The sequence below is a fragment of the Chiloscyllium plagiosum genome, unplaced genomic scaffold, assembly GCF_037043375.1.
Source record: "Chiloscyllium plagiosum isolate Xiang-an unplaced genomic scaffold, Cpla_swu_hap1 HiC_scaffold_3, whole genome shotgun sequence".
Classification (NCBI taxonomy): Eukaryota; Metazoa; Chordata; class Chondrichthyes; order Orectolobiformes; family Hemiscylliidae; genus Chiloscyllium; species Chiloscyllium plagiosum.
The window spans coordinates 142,086,346-142,103,990 of record NW_028270141.1 but is presented as its reverse complement, the minus strand read 5'-3'; the positions used below and the strand labels follow the sequence as shown (position 1 = coordinate 142,103,990).

Sequence of the window (17,645 nt, the reverse complement as noted above, 5' to 3'; positions counted from 1 at the left end):
GGCAGGTTATTTTTGCTGCTGCTGCTGTGCCTGGCATCAGTCTCCTGCAGGCACGAGACACGGAGGGGAGGAGAGCGGAGCGCTGCCAAAATCAGCAAGAAAGGCGGAAAGAAAGGGATTGGGGCTGCACGCTGTCTGCGGGTGGCAGTCAGGAAAGGCGGACAATAGACAATAGGTGCAGGAGTTGGCCATTCTGCCCTTCCAGCCTGCACCACCATTCAATATGATCATGGCTGATCATCCTTAATCAGTATCCTGTTCCTGCCTTATCTCCATAACCCTTGATTCCACTATCCTTGAGAGCTCTATCCAACTCTTTCTTAAATGAATCCAGAGACTGGGCCTCCACTGCCCTCTGGGGCAGAGCATTCCACACAGCCACCACTCTCTGGGTGAAGAAGTTTCTCCTCATCTCTGTCCTAAATGGTCTACCCCGTATTTTTAAGCTGTGTCCTCTGTTTCGGCACTCACCCCGCAGCGGAAACATGTTGCCTGCCGCCAGAGTGTCCAATCCTTTGATCATCTTATATGTCTCAACCAGATCCCCTCTCAGTCTTCTAAACTCAAGGGTACACAAGCCCAGTCGCTCCAGTCTTTCAGTGTAAGGTAATCCCGCCATTCCAGGAATTGACCTCGTGAACCTACGCTGCATTCCCTCAATAGCCAGAATGTCTCTCCTCAAATTTGGAGACCAGAACTGCACACAGTACTCCAGGTGTGGTCTCACCAGGGCCCTGTACAGCTGCAGAAGGACCTCTTTGCTTCTATACTCAATCCCTCTTGTTATGAAGGCCAGCATGCTATTAGCCTTCTTCACTACCTGCTGTACCTGCATGCTTACCTTCATTGAGTGGTGTACAAGAACCCCCAGATCTCTCTGTACTGCCCCTTTACCTAAATTGATTCCACTTAGGTGGTAATCTGCCTTCCTGTTCTTGCCACCAAAGTGGATAAGGATCCATTTATCCACGTGAAAGTGCATCTGCCATGCATCTGAGCACTCACCTAACTTGTCCAGGTCACCCTGTAATCTCCTAACATCCTCATCACATTTCACCCTGCCACCCAGCTGATGAAATTTGCGAATGTTATTGCTAATACCATCTTGTATATCCTGAAGATAGATTGTAAAAAGCTGCGGTCCCAGTACTGATCCGTGCGGTACCCCACTGGTCAGTGCCCGGCATTCCGAAATGGAGGGGTGGAGGAGTGTGGAAGGATGAGAGAATGCAGGCTGCGGCCCTATGAAGCAGGGGGAGGGCTTGCAGTTGGCCTGTGTGGGGATGTGGGAGACTACAGGAGCCTGGTGGGCAAGGGCTGGCCTGAAAGGCAGCTGGAGGGACGGAGGGAGGGAAGCACGCACGGAGGAGGAAGAGCAAAGAGAAAAGAGAAAAAAAAGCCAAAGGGGATAAAGAGAAAGAGCAAGAAAGAAAATGTGGCTGGCCAGCACGCCTTGAAGTAGGGAGAAAAGGCAGGGGCCAGCGCCTACGGCCATACTAGTCTGAAAACGCCCGATCTCGTCTGATCTCGGAAGCTAAGCAGACTCAGGCCTGGTTAGTACTTGGATGGGAGACCGCCTGGGAATACCAGGTGCAGTAGGCTTTTTCCGCCAGCAGTGGCTGCTCAAGTCACCCCTCTGCACTTGTCTTGTGCCAGGCAATGGAGCGGCAGGTTATTTTTGCTGCTGCTGCTGCTGTGCCTGGCATCAGTCTCCTGCAGGCACGAGACACGGAGGGGAGGAGAGCGGAGCGCTGCCAAAATCAGCAAGAAAGGCGGAAAGAAAGGGATTGGGGCTGCACGCTGTCTGCGGGTGGCAGTCAGGAAAGGCGGACAATAGACAATAGGTGCAGGAGTTGGCCATTCTGCCCTTCCAGCCTGCAGCACCATTCAATATGATCATGGCTGATCATCCTTAATCAGTATCCTGTTCCTGCCTTATCTCCATAACCCTTGATTCCACTATCCTTGAGAGCTCTATCCAACTCTTTCTTAAATGAATCCAGAGACTGGGCCTCCACTGCCCTCTGGGGCAGAGCATTCCACACAGCCACCACTCTCTGGGTGAAGAAGTTTCTCCTCATCTCTGTCCTAAATGGTCTACCCCGTATTTTTAAGCTGTGTCCTCTGTTTCGGCACTCACCCCGCAGCGGAAACATGTTGCCTGCCGCCAGAGTGTCCAATCCTTTGATCATCTTATATGTCTCAACCAGATCCCCTCTCAGTCTTCTAAACTCAAGGGTACACAAGCCCAGTCGCTCCAGTCTTTCAGTGTAAGGTAATCCCGCCATTCCAGGAATTGACCTCGTGAACCTACGCTGCATTCCCTCAATAGCCAGAATGTCTCTCCTCAAATTTGGAGACCAGAACTGCACACAGTACTCCAGGTGTGGTCTCACCAGGGCCCTGTACAGCTGCAGAAGGACCTCTTTGCTTCTATACTCAATCCCTCTTGTTATGAAGGCCAGCATGCTATTAGCCTTCTTCACTACCTGCTGTACCTGCATGCTTACCTTCATTGAGTGGTGTACAAGAACCCCCAGATCTCTCTGTACTGCCCCTTTACCTAAATTGATTCCACTTAGGTGGTAATCTGCCTTCCTGTTCTTGCCACCAAAGTGGATAAGGATCCATTTATCCACGTGAAAGTGCATCTGCCATGCATCTGAGCACTCACCTAACTTGTCCAGGTCACCCTGTAATCTCCTAACATCCTCATCACATTTCACCCTGCCACCCAGCTGATGAAATTTGCGAATGTTATTGCTAATACCATCTTGTATATCCTGAAGATAGATTGTAAAAAGCTGCGGTCCCAGTACTGATCCGTGCGGTACCCCACTGGTCAGTGCCCGGCATTCCGAAATGGAGGGGTGGAGGAGTGTGGAAGGATGAGAGAATGCAGGCTGCGGCCCTATGAAGCAGGGGGAGGGCTTGCAGTTGGCCTGTGTGGGGATGTGGGAGACTACAGGAGCCTGGTGGGCAAGGGCTGGCCTGAAAGGCAGCTGGAGGGACGGAGGGAGGGAAGCACGCACGGAGGAGGAAGAGCAAAGAGAAAAGAGAAAAAAAAGCCAAAGGGGATAAAGAGAAAGAGCAAGAAAGAAAATGTGGCTGGCCAGCACGCCTTGAAGTAGGGAGAAAAGGCAGGGGCCAGCGCCTACGGCCATACTAGTCTGAAAACGCCCGATCTCGTCTGATCTCGGAAGCTAAGCAGACTCAGGCCTGGTTAGTACTTGGATGGGAGACCGCCTGGGAATACCAGGTGCAGTAGGCTTTTTCCGCCAGCAGTGGCTGCTCAAGTCACCCCTCTGCACTTGTCTTGTGCCAGGCAATGGAGCGGCAGGTTATTTTTGCTGCTGCTGCTGCTGTGCCTGGCATCAGTCTCCTGCAGGCACGAGACACGGAGGGGAGGAGAGCGGAGCGCTGCCAAAATCAGCAAGAAAGGCGGAAAGAAAGGGATTGGGGCTGCACGCTGTCTGCGGGTGGCAGTCAGGAAAGGCGGACAATAGACAATAGGTGCAGGAGTTGGCCATTCTGCCCTTCCAGCCTGCACCACCATTCAATATGATCATGGCTGATCATCCTTAATCAGTATCCTGTTCCTGCCTTATCTCCATAACCCTTGATTCCACTATCCTTGAGAGCTCTATCCAACTCTTTCTTAAATGAATCCAGAGACTGGGCCTCCACTGCCCTCTGGGGCAGAGCATTCCACACAGCCACCACTCTCTGGGTGAAGAAGTTTCTCCTCATCTCTGTCCTAAATGGTCTACCCCGTATTTTTAAGCTGTGTCCTCTGTTTCGGCACTCACCCCGCAGCGGAAACATGTTGCCTGCCGCCAGAGTGTCCAATCCTTTGATCATCTTATATGTCTCAACCAGATCCCCTCTCAGTCTTCTAAACTCAAGGGTACACAAGCCCAGTCGCTCCAGTCTTTCAGTGTAAGGTAATCCCGCCATTCCAGGAATTGACCTCGTGAACCTACGCTGCATTCCCTCAATAGCCAGAATGTCTCTCCTCAAATTTGGAGACCAGAACTGCACACAGTACTCCAGGTGTGGTCTCACCAGGGCCCTGTACAGCTGCAGAAGGACCTCTTTGCTTCTATACTCAATCCCTCTTGTTATGAAGGCCAGCATGCTATTAGCCTTCTTCACTACCTGCTGTACCTGCATGCTTACCTTCATTGAGTGGTGTACAAGAACCCCCAGATCTCTCTGTACTGCCCCTTTACCTAAATTGATTCCACTTAGGTGGTAATCTGCCTTCCTGTTCTTGCCACCAAAGTGGATAAGGATCCATTTATCCACGTGAAAGTGCATCTGCCATGCATCTGAGCACTCACCTAACTTGTCCAGGTCACCCTGTAATCTCCTAACATCCTCATCACATTTCACCCTGCCACCCAGCTGATGAAATTTGCGAATGTTATTGCTAATACCATCTTGTATATCCTGAAGATAGATTGTAAAAAGCTGCGGTCCCAGTACTGATCCGTGCGGTACCCCACTGGTCAGTGCCCGGCATTCCGAAATGGAGGGGTGGAGGAGTGTGGAAGGATGAGAGAATGCAGGCTGCGGCCCTATGAAGCAGGGGGAGGGCTTGCAGTTGGCCTGTGTGGGGATGTGGGAGACTACAGGAGCCTGGTGGGCAAGGGCTGGCTGAAAGGCAGCTGGAGGGACGGAGGGAGGGAAGCACGCACGGAGGAGGAAGAGCAAAGAGAAAAGAGAAAAAAAAGCCAAAGGGGATAAAGAGAAAGAGCAAGAAAGAAAATGTGGCTGGCCAGCACGCCTTGAAGTAGGGAGAAAAGGCAGGGGCCAGCGCCTACGGCCATACTAGTCTGAAAACGCCCGATCTCGTCTGATCTTGGAAGCTAAGCAGACTCAGGCCTGGTTAGTACTTGGATGGGAGACCGCCTGGGAATACCAGGTGCAGTAGGCTTTTTCCGCCAGCAGTGGCTGCTCAAGTCACCCCTCTGCACTTGTCTTGTGCCAGGCAATGGAGCGGCAGGTTATTTTTGCTGCTGCTGCTGTGCCTGGCATCAGTCTCCTGCAGGCACGAGACACGGAGGGGAGGAGAGCGGAGCGCTGCCAAAATCAGCAAGAAAGGCGGAAAGAAAGGGATTGGGGCTGCACGCTGTCTGCGGGTGGCAGTCAGGAAAGGCGGACAATAGACAATAGGTGCAGGAGTTGGCCATTCTGCCCTTCCAGCCTGCACCACCATTCAATATGATCATGGCTGATCATCCTTAATCAGTATCCTGTTCCTGCCTTATCTCCATAACCCTTGATTCCACTATCCTTGAGAGCTCTATCCAACTCTTTCTTAAATGAATCCAGAGACTGGGCCTCCACTGCCCTCTGGGGCAGAGCATTCCACACAGCCACCACTCTCTGGGTGAAGAAGTTTCTCCTCATCTCTGTCCTAAATGGTCTACCCCGTATTTTTAAGCTGTGTCCTCTGTTTCGGCACTCACCCCGCAGCGGAAACATGTTGCCTGCCGCCAGAGTGTCCAATCCTTTGATCATCTTATATGTCTCAACCAGATCCCCTCTCAGTCTTCTAAACTCAAGGGTACACAAGCCCAGTCGCTCCAGTCTTTCAGTGTAAGGTAATCCCGCCATTCCAGGAATTGACCTCGTGAACCTACGCTGCATTCCCTCAATAGCCAGAATGTCTCTCCTCAAATTTGGAGACCAGAACTGCACACAGTACTCCAGGTGTGGTCTCACCAGGGCCCTGTACAGCTGCAGAAGGACCTCTTTGCTTCTATACTCAATCCCTCTTGTTATGAAGGCCAGCATGCTATTAGCCTTCTTCACTACCTGCTGTACCTGCATGCTTACCTTCATTGAGTGGTGTACAAGAACCCCCAGATCTCTCTGTACTGCCCCTTTACCTAAATTGATTCCACTTAGGTGGTAATCTGCCTTCCTGTTCTTGCCACCAAAGTGGATAAGGATCCATTTATCCACGTGAAAGTGCATCTGCCATGCATCTGAGCACTCACCTAACTTGTCCAGGTCACCCTGTAATCTCCTAACATCCTCATCACATTTCACCCTGCCACCCAGCTGATGAAATTTGCGAATGTTATTGCTAATACCATCTTGTATATCCTGAAGATAGATTGTAAAAAGCTGCGGTCCCAGTACTGATCCGTGCGGTACCCCACTGGTCAGTGCCCGGCATTCCGAAATGGAGGGGTGGAGGAGTGTGGAAGGATGAGAGAATGCAGGCTGCGGCCCTATGAAGCAGGGGGAGGGCTTGCAGTTGGCCTGTGTGGGGATGTGGGAGACTACAGGAGCCTGGTGGGCAAGGGCTGGCTGAAAGGCAGCTGGAGGGACGGAGGGAGGGAAGCACGCACGGAGGAGGAAGAGCAAAGAGAAAAGAGAAAAAAAAGCCAAAGGGGATAAAGGGAAAGAGCAAGAAAGAAAATGTGGCTGGCCAGCACGCCTTGAAGTAGGGAGAAAAGGCAGGGGCCAGCGCCTACGGCCATACTAGTCTGAAAACGTCTAATCTCGGAAGCTAAGCAGACTCAGGCCTGGTTAGTACTTGGATGGGAGACCGCCTGGGAATACCAGGTGCAGTAGGCTTTTTCCGCCAGCAGTGGCTGCTCAAGTCACCCCTCTGCACTTGTCTTGTGCCAGGCAATGGAGCGGCAGGTTATTTTTGCTGCTGCTGCTGCTGTGCCTGGCATCAGTCTCCTGCAGGCACGAGACACGGAGGGGAGGAGAGCGGAGCGCTGCCAAAATCAGCAAGAAAGGCGGAAAGAAAGGGATTGGGGCTGCACGCTGTCTGCGGGTGGCAGTCAGGAAAGGCGGACAATAGACAATAGGTGCAGGAGTTGGCCATTCTGCCCTTCCAGCCTGCACCACCATTCAATATGATCATGGCTGATCATCCTTAATCAGTATCCTGTTCCTGCCTTATCTCCATAACCCTTGATTCCACTATCCTTGAGAGCTCTATCCAACTCTTTCTTAAATGAATCCAGAGACTGGGCCTCCACTGCCCTCTGGGGCAGAGCATTCCACACAGCCACCACTCTCTGGGTGAAGAAGTTTCTCCTCATCTCTGTCCTAAATGGTCTACCCCGTATTTTTAAGCTGTGTCCTCTGTTTCGGCACTCACCCCGCAGCGGAAACATGTTGCCTGCCGCCAGAGTGTCCAATCCTTTGATCATCTTATATGTCTCAACCAGATCCCCTCTCAGTCTTCTAAACTCAAGGGTACACAAGCCCAGTCGCTCCAGTCTTTCAGTGTAAGGTAATCCCGCCATTCCAGGAATTGACCTCGTGTACCTACGCTGCATTCCCTCAATAGCCAGAATGTCTCTCCTCAAATTTGGAGACCAGAACTGCACACAGTACTCCAGGTGTGGTCTCACCAGGGCCCTGTACAGCTGCAGAAGGACCTCTTTGCTTCTATACTCAATCCCTCTTGTTATGAAGGCCAGCATGCTATTAGCCTTCTTCACTACCTGCTGTACCTGCATGCTTACCTTCATTGAGTGGTGTACAAGAACCCCCAGATCTCTCTGTACTGCCCCTTTACCTAAATTGATTCCACTTAGGTGGTAATCTGCCTTCCTGTTCTTGCCACCAAAGTGGATAAGGATCCATTTATCCACGTGAAAGTGCATCTGCCATGCATCTGAGCACTCACCTAACTTGTCCAGGTCACCCTGTAATCTCCTAACATCCTCATCACATTTCACCCTGCCACCCAGCTGATGAAATTTGCGAATGTTATTGCTAATACCATCTTGTATATCCTGAAGATAGATTGTAAAAAGCTGCGGTCCCAGTACTGATCCGTGCGGTACCCCACTGGTCAGTGCCCGGCATTCCGAAATGGAGGGGTGGAGGAGTGTGGAAGGATGAGAGAATGCAGGCTGCGGCCCTATGAAGCAGGGGGAGGGCTTGCAGTTGGCCTGTGTGGGGATGTGGGAGACTACAGGAGCCTGGTGGGCAAGGGCTGGCTGAAAGGCAGCTGGAGGGACGGAGGGAGGGAAGCACGCACGGAGGAGGAAGAGCAAAGAGAAAAGAGAAAAAAAAGCCAAAGGGGATAAAGAGAAAGAGCAAGAAAGAAAATGTGGCTGGCCAGCACGCCTTGAAGTAGGGAGAAAAGGCAGGGGCCAGCGCCTACGGCCATACTAGTCTGAAAACGTCTAATCTCGGAAGCTAAGCAGACTCAGGCCTGGTTAGTACTTGGATGGGAGACCGCCTGGGAATACCAGGTGCAGTAGGCTTTTTCCGCCAGCAGTGGCTGCTCAAGTCACCCCTCTGCACTTGTCTTGTGCCAGGCAATGGAGCGGCAGGTTATTTTTGCTGCTGCTGCTGCTGTGCCTGGCATCAGTCTCCTGCAGGCACGAGACACGGAGGGGAGGAGAGCGGAGCGCTGCCAAAATCAGCAAGAAAGGCGGAAAGAAAGGGATTGGGGCTGCACGCTGTCTGCGGGTGGCAGTCAGGAAAGGCGGACAATAGACAATAGGTGCAGGAGTTGGCCATTCTGCCCTTCCAGCCTGCACCACCATTCAATATGATCATGGCTGATCATCCTTAATCAGTATCCTGTTCCTGCCTTATCTCCATAACCCTTGATTCCACTATCCTTGAGAGCTCTATCCAACTCTTTCTTAAATGAATCCAGAGACTGGGCCTCCACTGCCCTCTGGGGCAGAGCATTCCACACAGCCACCACTCTCTGGGTGAAGAAGTTTCTCCTCATCTCTGTCCTAAATGGTCTACCCCGTATTTTTAAGCTGTGTCCTCTGTTTCGGCACTCACCCCGCAGCGGAAACATGTTGCCTGCCGCCAGAGTGTCCAATCCTTTGATCATCTTATATGTCTCAACCAGATCCCCTCTCAGTCTTCTAAACTCAAGGGTACACAAGCCCAGTCGCTCCAGTCTTTCAGTGTAAGGTAATCCCGCCATTCCAGGAATTGACCTCGTGAACCTACGCTGCATTCCCTCAATAGCCAGAATGTCTCTCCTCAAATTTGGAGACCAGAACTGCACACAGTACTCCAGGTGTGGTCTCACCAGGGCCCTGTACAGCTGCAGAAGGACCTCTTTGCTTCTATACTCAATCCCTCTTGTTATGAAGGCCAGCATGCTATTAGCCTTCTTCACTACCTGCTGTACCTGCATGCTTACCTTCATTGAGTGGTGTACAAGAACCCCCAGATCTCTCTGTACTGCCCCTTTACCTAAATTGATTCCACTTAGGTGGTAATCTGCCTTCCTGTTCTTGCCACCAAAGTGGATAAGGATCCATTTATCCACGTGAAAGTGCATCTGCCATGCATCTGAGCACTCACTTAACTTGTCCAGGTCACCCTGTAATCTCCTAACATCCTCATCACATTTCACCCTGCCACCCAGCTGATGAAATTTGCGAATGTTATTGCTAATACCATCTTGTATATCCTGAAGATAGATTGTAAAAAGCTGCGGTCCCAGTACTGATCCGTGCGGTACCCCACTGGTCAGTGCCCGGCATTCCGAAATGGAGGGGTGGAGGAGTGTGGAAGGATGAGAGAATGCAGGCTGCGGCCCTATGAAGCAGGGGGAGGGCTTGCAGTTGGCCTGTGTGGGGATGTGTGAGACTACAGGAGCCTGGTGGGCAAGGGCTGGCTGAAAGGCAGCTGGAGGGACGGAGGGAGGGAAGCACGCACGGAGGAGGAAGAGCAAAGAGAAAAGAGAAAAAAAAGCCAAAGGGGATAAAGAGAAAGAGCAAGAAAGAAAATGTGGCTGGCCAGCACGCCTTGAAGTAGGGAGAAAAGGCAGGGGCCAGCGCCTATGGCCATACTAGTCTGAAAACGCCCGATCTCGTCTGATCTTGGAAGCTAAGCAGACTCAGGCCTGGTTAGTACTTGGATGGGAGACCGCCTGGGAATACCAGGTGCAGTAGGCTTTTTCCGCCAGCAGTGGCTGCTCAAGTCACCCCTCTGCACTTGTCTTGTGCCAGGCAATGGAGCGGCAGGTTATTTTTGCTGCTGCTGCTGTGCCTGGCATCAGTCTCCTGCAGGCACGAGACACGGAGGGGAGGAGAGCGGAGCGCTGCCAAAATCAGCAAGAAAGGCGGAAAGAAAGGGATTGGGGCTGCACGCTGTCTGCGGGTGGCAGTCAGGAAAGGCGGACAATAGACAATAGGTGCAGGAGTTGGCCATTCTGCCCTTCCAGCCTGCACCACCATTCAATATGATCATGGCTGATCATCCTTAATCAGTATCCTGTTCCTGCCTTATCTCCATAACCCTTGATTCCACTATCCTTGAGAGCTCTATCCAACTCTTTCTTAAATGAATCCAGAGACTGGGCCTCCACTGCCCTCTGGGGCAGAGCATTCCACACAGCCACCACTCTCTGGGTGAAGAAGTTTCTCCTCATCTCTGTCCTAAATGGTCTACCCCGTATTTTTAAGCTGTGTCCTCTGTTTCGGCACTCACCCCGCAGCGGAAACATGTTGCCTGCCGCCAGAGTGTCCAATCCTTTGATCATCTTATATGTCTCAACCAGATCCCCTCTCAGTCTTCTAAACTCAAGGGTACACAAGCCCAGTCGCTCCAGTCTTTCAGTGTAAGGTAATCCCGCCATTCCAGGAATTGACCTCGTGAACCTACGCTGCATTCCCTCAATAGCCAGAATGTCTCTCCTCAAATTTGGAGACCAGAACTGCACACAGTACTCCAGGTGTGGTCTCACCAGGGCCCTGTACAGCTGCAGAAGGACCTCTTTGCTTCTATACTCAATCCCTCTTGTTATGAAGGCCAGCATGCTATTAGCCTTCTTCACTACCTGCTGTACCTGCATGCTTACCTTCATTGAGTGGTGTACAAGAACCCCCAGATCTCTCTGTACTGCCCCTTTACCTAAATTGATTCCACTTAGGTGGTAATCTGCCTTCCTGTTCTTGCCACCAAAGTGGATAAGGATCCATTTATCCACGTGAAAGTGCATCTGCCATGCATCTGAGCACTCACCTAACTTGTCCAGGTCACCCTGTAATCTCCTAACATCCTCATCACATTTCACCCTGCCACCCAGCTGATGAAATTTGCGAATGTTATTGCTAATACCATCTTGTATATCCTGAAGATAGATTGTAAAAAGCTGCGGTCCCAGTACTGATCCGTGCGGTACCCCACTGGTCAGTGCCCGGCATTCCGAAATGGAGGGGTGGAGGAGTGTGGAAGGATGAGAGAATGCAGGCTGCGGCCCTATGAAGCAGGGGGAGGGCTTGCAGTTGGCCTGTGTGGGGATGTGGGAGACTACAGGAGCCTGGTGGGCAAGGGCTGGCTGAAAGGCAGCTGGAGGGACGGAGGGAGGGAAGCACGCACGGAGGAGGAAGAGCAAAGAGAAAAGAGAAAAAAAAGCCAAAGGGGATAAAGAGAAAGAGCAAGAAAGAAAATGTGGCTGGCCAGCACGCCTTGAAGTAGGGAGAAAAGGAAGGGGCCAGCGCCTACGGCCATACTAGTCTGAAAACGTCTAATCTCGGAAGCTAAGCAGACTCAGGCCTGGTTAGTACTTGGATGGGAGACCGCCTGGGAATACCAGGTGCAGTAGGCTTTTTCCGCCAGCAGTGGCTGCTCAAGTCACCCCTCTGCACTTGTCTTGTGCCAGGCAATGGAGCGGCAGGTTATTTTTGCTGCTGCTGCTGCTGTGCCTGGCATCAGTCTCCTGCAGGCACGAGACACGGAGGGGAGGAGAGCGGAGCGCTGCCAAAATCAGCAAGAAAGGCGGAAAGAAAGGGATTGGGGCTGCACGCTGTCTGCGGGTGGCAGTCAGGAAAGGCGGACAATAGACAATAGGTGCAGGAGTTGGCCATTCTGCCCTTCCAGCCTGCACCACCATTCAATATGATCATGGCTGATCATCCTTAATCAGTATCCTGTTCCTGCCTTATCTCCATAACCCTTGATTCCACTATCCTTGAGAGCTCTATCCAACTCTTTCTTAAATGAATCCAGAGACTGGGCCTCCACTGCCCTCTGGGGCAGAGCATTCCACACAGCCACCACTCTCTGGGTGAAGAAGTTTCTCCTCATCTCTGTCCTAAATGGTCTACCCCGTATTTTTAAGCTGTGTCCTCTGTTTCGGCACTCACCCCGCAGCGGAAACATGTTGCCTGCCGCCAGAGTGTCCAATCCTTTGATCATCTTATATGTCTCAACCAGATCCCCTCTCAGTCTTCTAAACTCAAGGGTACACAAGCCCAGTCGCTCCAGTCTTTCAGTGTAAGGTAATCCCGCCATTCCAGGAATTGACCTCGTGTACCTACGCTGCATTCCCTCAATAGCCAGAATGTCTCTCCTCAAATTTGGAGACCAGAACTGCACACAGTACTCCAGGTGTGGTCTCACCAGGGCCCTGTACAGCTGCAGAAGGACCTCTTTGCTTCTATACTCAATCCCTCTTGTTATGAAGGCCAGCATGCTATTAGCCTTCTTCACTACCTGCTGTACCTGCATGCTTACCTTCATTGAGTGGTGTACAAGAACCCCCAGATCTCTCTGTACTGCCCCTTTACCTAAATTGATTCCACTTAGGTGGTAATCTGCCTTCCTGTTCTTGCCACCAAAGTGGATAAGGATCCATTTATCCACGTGAAAGTGCATCTGCCATGCATCTGAGCACTCACCTAACTTGTCCAGGTCACCCTGTAATCTCCTAACATCCTCATCACATTTCACCCTGCCACCCAGCTGATGAAATTTGCGAATGTTATTGCTAATACCATCTTGTATATCCTGAAGATAGATTGTAAAAAGCTGCGGTCCCAGTACTGATCCGTGCGGTACCCCACTGGTCAGTGCCTGGCATTCCGAAATGAAGGGGTGGAGGAGTGTGGAAGGATGAGAGAATGCAGGCTGCGGCCCTATGAAGCAGGGGGAGGGCTTGCAGTTGGCCTGTGTGGGGATGTGGGAGACTACAGGAGCCTGGTGGGCAAGGGCTGGCTGAAAGGCAGCTGGAGGGACGGAGGGAGGGAAGCACGCACGGAGGAGGAAGAGCAAAGAGAAAAGAGAAAAAAAAGCCAAAGGGGATAAAGAGAAAGAGCAACAAAGAAAATGTGGCTGGCCAGCACGCCTTGAAGTAGGGAGAAAAGGGAGGGGCCAGCGCCTGTGGCCATACTAGTCTGAAAACGCCTGATCTCGGAAGCTAAGCAGACTCAGGCCTGGTTAGTACTTGAATGGGAAACCGCCTGGGAATACCAGGTGCAGTAGGCTTTTTCCGCCAGCAGTGGCTGCTCAAGTCACCCCTCTGCACTTGTCTTGTGCCAGGCAATGGAGCGGCAGGTTATTTTTGCTGCTGCTGCTGTGCCTGGCATCAGTCTCCTGCAGGCACGAGACACGGAGGGGAGGAGAGCGGAGCGCTGCCAAAATCAGCAAGAAAGGCGGAAAGAAAGGGATTGGGGCTGCACGCTGTCTGCGGGTGGCAGTCAGGAAAGGCGGACAATAGACAATAGGTGCAGGAGTTGGCCATTCTGCCCTTCCAGCCTGCACCACCATTCAATATGATCATGGCTGATCATCCTTAATCAGTATCCTGTTCCTGCCTTATCTCCATAACCCTTGATTCCACTATCCTTGAGAGCTCTATCCAACTCTTTCTTAAATGAATCCAGAGACTGGGCCTCCACTGCCCTCTGGGGCAGAGCATTCCACACAGCCACCACTCTCTGGGTGAAGAAGTTTCTCCTCATCTCTGTCCTAAATGGTCTACCCCGTATTTTTAAGCTGTGTCCTCTGTTTCGGCACTCACCCCGCAGCGGAAACATGTTGCCTGCCGCCAGAGTGTCCAATCCTTTGATCATCTTATATGTCTCAACCAGATCCCCTCTCAGTCTTCTAAACTCAAGGGTACACAAGCCCAGTCGCTCCAGTCTTTCAGTGTAAGGTAATCCCGCCATTCCAGGAATTGACCTCGTGAACCTACGCTGCATTCCCTCAATAGCCAGAATGTCTCTCCTCAAATTTGGAGACCAGAACTGCACACAGTACTCCAGGTGTGGTCTCACCAGGGCCCTGTACAGCTGCAGAAGGACCTCTTTGCTTCTATACTCAATCCCTCTTGTTATGAAGGCCAGCATGCTATTAGCCTTCTTCACTACCTGCTGTACCTGCATGCTTACCTTCATTGAGTGGTGTACAAGAACCCCCAGATCTCTCTGTACTGCCCCTTTACCTAAATTGATTCCACTTAGGTGGTAATCTGCCTTCCTGTTCTTGCCACCAAAGTGGATAAGGATCCATTTATCCACGTGAAAGTGCATCTGCCATGCATCTGAGCACTCACTTAACTTGTCCAGGTCACCCTGTAATCTCCTAACATCCTCATCACATTTCACCCTGCCACCCAGCTGATGAAATTTGCGAATGTTATTGCTAATACCATCTTGTATATCCTGAAGATAGATTGTAAAAAGCTGCGGTCCCAGTACTGATCCGTGCGGTACCCCACTGGTCAGTGCCCGGCATTCCGAAATGGAGGGGTGGAGGAGTGTGGAAGGATGAGAGAATGCAGGCTGCGGCCCTATGAAGCAGGGGGAGGGCTTGCAGTTGGCCTGTGTGGGGATGTGTGAGACTACAGGAGCCTGGTGGGCAAGGGCTGGCTGAAAGGCAGCTGGAGGGACGGAGGGAGGGAAGCACGCACGGAGGAGGAAGAGCAAAGAGAAAAGAGAAAAAAAAGCCAAAGGGGATAAAGAGAAAGAGCAAGAAAGAAAATGTGGCTGGCCAGCACGCCTTGAAGTAGGGAGAAAAGGCAGGGGCCAGCGCCTATGGCCATACTAGTCTGAAAACGCCCGATCTCGTCTGATCTTGGAAGCTAAGCAGACTCAGGCCTGGTTAGTACTTGGATGGGAGACCGCCTGGGAATACCAGGTGCAGTAGGCTTTTTCCGCCAGCAGTGGCTGCTCAAGTCACCCCTCTGCACTTGTCTTGTGCCAGGCAATGGAGCGGCAGGTTATTTTTGCTGCTGCTGCTGCTGTGCCTGGCATCAGTCTCCTGCAGGCACGAGACACGGAGGGGAGGAGAGCGGAGCGCTGCCAAAATCAGCAAGAAAGGCGGAAAGAAAGGGATTGGGGCTGCACGCTGTCTGCGGGTGGCAGTCAGGAAAGGCGGACAATAGACAATAGGTGCAGGAGTTGGCCATTCTGCCCTTCCAGCCTGCACCACCATTCAATATGATCATGGCTGATCATCCTTAATCAGTATCCTGTTCCTGCCTTATCTCCATAACCCTTGATTCCACTATCCTTGAGAGCTCTATCCAACTCTTTCTTAAATGAATCCAGAGACTGGGCCTCCACTGCCCTCTGGGGCAGAGCATTCCACACAGCCACCACTCTCTGGGTGAAGAAGTTTCTCCTCATCTCTGTCCTAAATGGTCTACCCCGTATTTTTAAGCTGTGTCCTCTGTTTCGGCACTCACCCCGCAGCGGAAACATGTTGCCTGCCGCCAGAGTGTCCAATCCTTTGATCATCTTATATGTCTCAACCAGATCCCCTCTCAGTCTTCTAAACTCAAGGGTACACAAGCCCAGTCGCTCCAGTCTTTCAGTGTAAGGTAATCCCGCCATTCCAGGAATTGACCTCGTGAACCTACGCTGCATTCCCTCAATAGCCAGAATGTCTCTCCTCAAATTTGGAGACCAGAACTGCACACAGTACTCCAGGTGTGGTCTCACCAGGGCCCTGTACAGCTGCAGAAGGACCTCTTTGCTTCTATACTCAATCCCTCTTGTTATGAAGGCCAGCATGCTATTAGCCTTCTTCACTACCTGCTGTACCTGCATGCTTACCTTCATTGAGTGGTGTACAAGAACCCCCAGATCTCTCTGTACTGCCCCTTTACCTAAATTGATTCCACTTAGGTGGTAATCTGCCTTCCTGTTCTTGCCACCAAAGTGGATAAGGATCCATTTATCCACGTGAAAGTGCATCTGCCATGCATCTGAGCACTCACCTAACTTGTCCAGGTCACCCTGTAATCTCCTAAGATCCTCATCACATTTCACCCTGCCACCCAGCTGATGAAATTTGCGAATGTTATTGCTAATACCATCTTGTATATCCTGAAGATAGATTGTAAAAAGCTGCGGTCCCAGTACTGATCCGTGCGGTACCCCACTGGTCAGTGCCCGGCATTCCGAAATGGAGGGGTGGAGGAGTGTGGAAGGATGAGAGAATGCAGGCTGCGGCCCTATGAAGCAGGGGGAGGGCTTGCAGTTGGCCTGTGTGGGGATGTGGGAGACTACAGGAGCCTGGTGGGCAAGGGCTGGCTGAAAGGCAGCTGGAGGGACGGAGGGAGGGAAGCACGCACGGAGGAGGAAGAGCAAAGAGAAAAGAGAAAAAAAAGCCAAAGGGGATAAAGAGAAAGAGCAAGAAAGAAAATGTGGCTGGCCAGCACGCCTTGAAGTAGGGAGAAAAGGCAGGGGCCAGCGCCTACGGCCATACTAGTCTGAAAACGTCTAATCTCGGAAGCTAAGCAGACTCAGGCCTGGTTAGTACTTGGATGGGAGACCGCCTGGGAATACCAGGTGCAGTAGGCTTTTTCCGCCAGCAGTGGCTGCTCAAGTCACCCCTCTGCACTTGTCTTGTGCCAGGCAATGGAGCGGCAGGTTATTTTTGCTGCTGCTGCTGCTGTGCCTGGCATCAGTCTCCTGCAGGCACGAGACACGGAGGGGAGGAGAGCGGAGCGCTGCCAAAATCAGCAAGAAAGGCGGAAAGAAAGGGATTGGGGCTGCACGCTGTCTGCGGGTGGCAGTCAGGAAAGGCGGACAATAGACAATAGGTGCAGGAGTTGGCCATTCTGCCCTTCCAGCCTGCACCACCATTCAATATGATCATGGCTGATCATCCTTAATCAGTATCCTGTTCCTGCCTTATCTCCATAACCCTTGATTCCACTATCCTTGAGAGCTCTATCCAACTCTTTCTTAAATGAATCCAGAGACTGGGCCTCCACTGCCCTCTGGGGCAGAGCATTCCACACAGCCACCACTCTCTGGGTGAAGAAGTTTCTCCTCATCTCTGTCCTAAATGGTCTACCCCGTATTTTTAAGCTGTGTCCTCTGTTTCGGCACTCACCCCGCAGCGGAAACATGTTGCCTGCCGCCAGAGTGTCCAATCCTTTGATCATCTTATATGTCTCAACCAGATCCCCTCTCAGTCTTCTAAACTCAAGGGTACACAAGCCCAGTCGCTCCAGTCTTTCAGTGTAAGGTAATCCCGCCATTCCAGGAATTGACCTCGTGTACCTACGCTGCATTCCCTCAATAGCCAGAATGTCTCTCCTCAAATTTGGAGACCAGAACTGCACACAGTACTCCAGGTGTGGTCTCACCAGGGCCCTGTACAGCTGCAGAAGGACCTCTTTGCTTCTATACTCAATCCCTCTTGTTATGAAGGCCAGCATGCTATTAGCCTTCTTCACTACCTGCTGTACCTGCATGCTTACCTTCATTGAGTGGTGTACAAGAACCCCCAGATCTCTCTGTACTGCCCCTTTACCTAAATTGATTCCACTTAGGTGGTAATCTGCCTTCCTGTTCTTGCCACCAAAGTGGATAAGGATCCATTTATCCACGTGAAAGTGCATCTGCCATGCATCTGAGCACTCACCTAACTTGTCCAGGTCA

The 17,645-nt window shown here is 51.7% G+C and overlaps 5 non-coding genes and 5 pseudogenes across 5 annotated transcripts; all 10 read left to right on the top strand.

The window, feature by feature from the left end:
* The first annotated feature begins 1,483 nt into the window (after window positions 1-1,483).
* LOC148151683 (5S ribosomal RNA) lies at window positions 1,484-1,602 on the top strand. The gene has a single exon (XR_015756626.1). It is a non-coding gene; the product is annotated as a 5S ribosomal RNA (ribosomal RNA).
* Window positions 1,603-3,152: 1,550 nt separating this feature from the next.
* On the top strand, window positions 3,153-3,271 carry LOC148151682 (5S ribosomal RNA). The gene has a single exon (XR_015756625.1). It is a non-coding gene; the product is annotated as a 5S ribosomal RNA (ribosomal RNA).
* Window positions 3,272-4,820: 1,549 nt separating this feature from the next.
* On the top strand, window positions 4,821-4,939 carry LOC148151681 (5S ribosomal RNA). Its single transcript, XR_015755423.1, has one exon. It is a non-coding gene; the product is annotated as a 5S ribosomal RNA (ribosomal RNA).
* Window positions 4,940-6,485: 1,546 nt separating this feature from the next.
* On the top strand, window positions 6,486-6,594 carry LOC148151680 (5S ribosomal RNA; annotated as a pseudogene).
* A 1,549-nt stretch (window positions 6,595-8,143) lies between these two features.
* LOC148151679 (5S ribosomal RNA) lies at window positions 8,144-8,252 on the top strand (annotated as a pseudogene).
* A 1,549-nt stretch (window positions 8,253-9,801) lies between these two features.
* LOC148151678 (5S ribosomal RNA) lies at window positions 9,802-9,920 on the top strand. The gene has a single exon (XR_015755730.1). It is a non-coding gene; the product is annotated as a 5S ribosomal RNA (ribosomal RNA).
* A 1,546-nt stretch (window positions 9,921-11,466) lies between these two features.
* Window positions 11,467-11,575, top strand: LOC148151677 (5S ribosomal RNA; annotated as a pseudogene).
* Window positions 11,576-13,124: 1,549 nt separating this feature from the next.
* LOC148151676 (5S ribosomal RNA) lies at window positions 13,125-13,233 on the top strand (annotated as a pseudogene).
* Window positions 13,234-14,779: 1,546 nt separating this feature from the next.
* Window positions 14,780-14,898, top strand: LOC148151675 (5S ribosomal RNA). The gene has a single exon (XR_015755728.1). It is a non-coding gene; the product is annotated as a 5S ribosomal RNA (ribosomal RNA).
* Window positions 14,899-16,447: 1,549 nt separating this feature from the next.
* On the top strand, window positions 16,448-16,556 carry LOC148151674 (5S ribosomal RNA; annotated as a pseudogene).
* The last annotated feature ends 1,089 nt before the right edge of the window (window positions 16,557-17,645 follow it).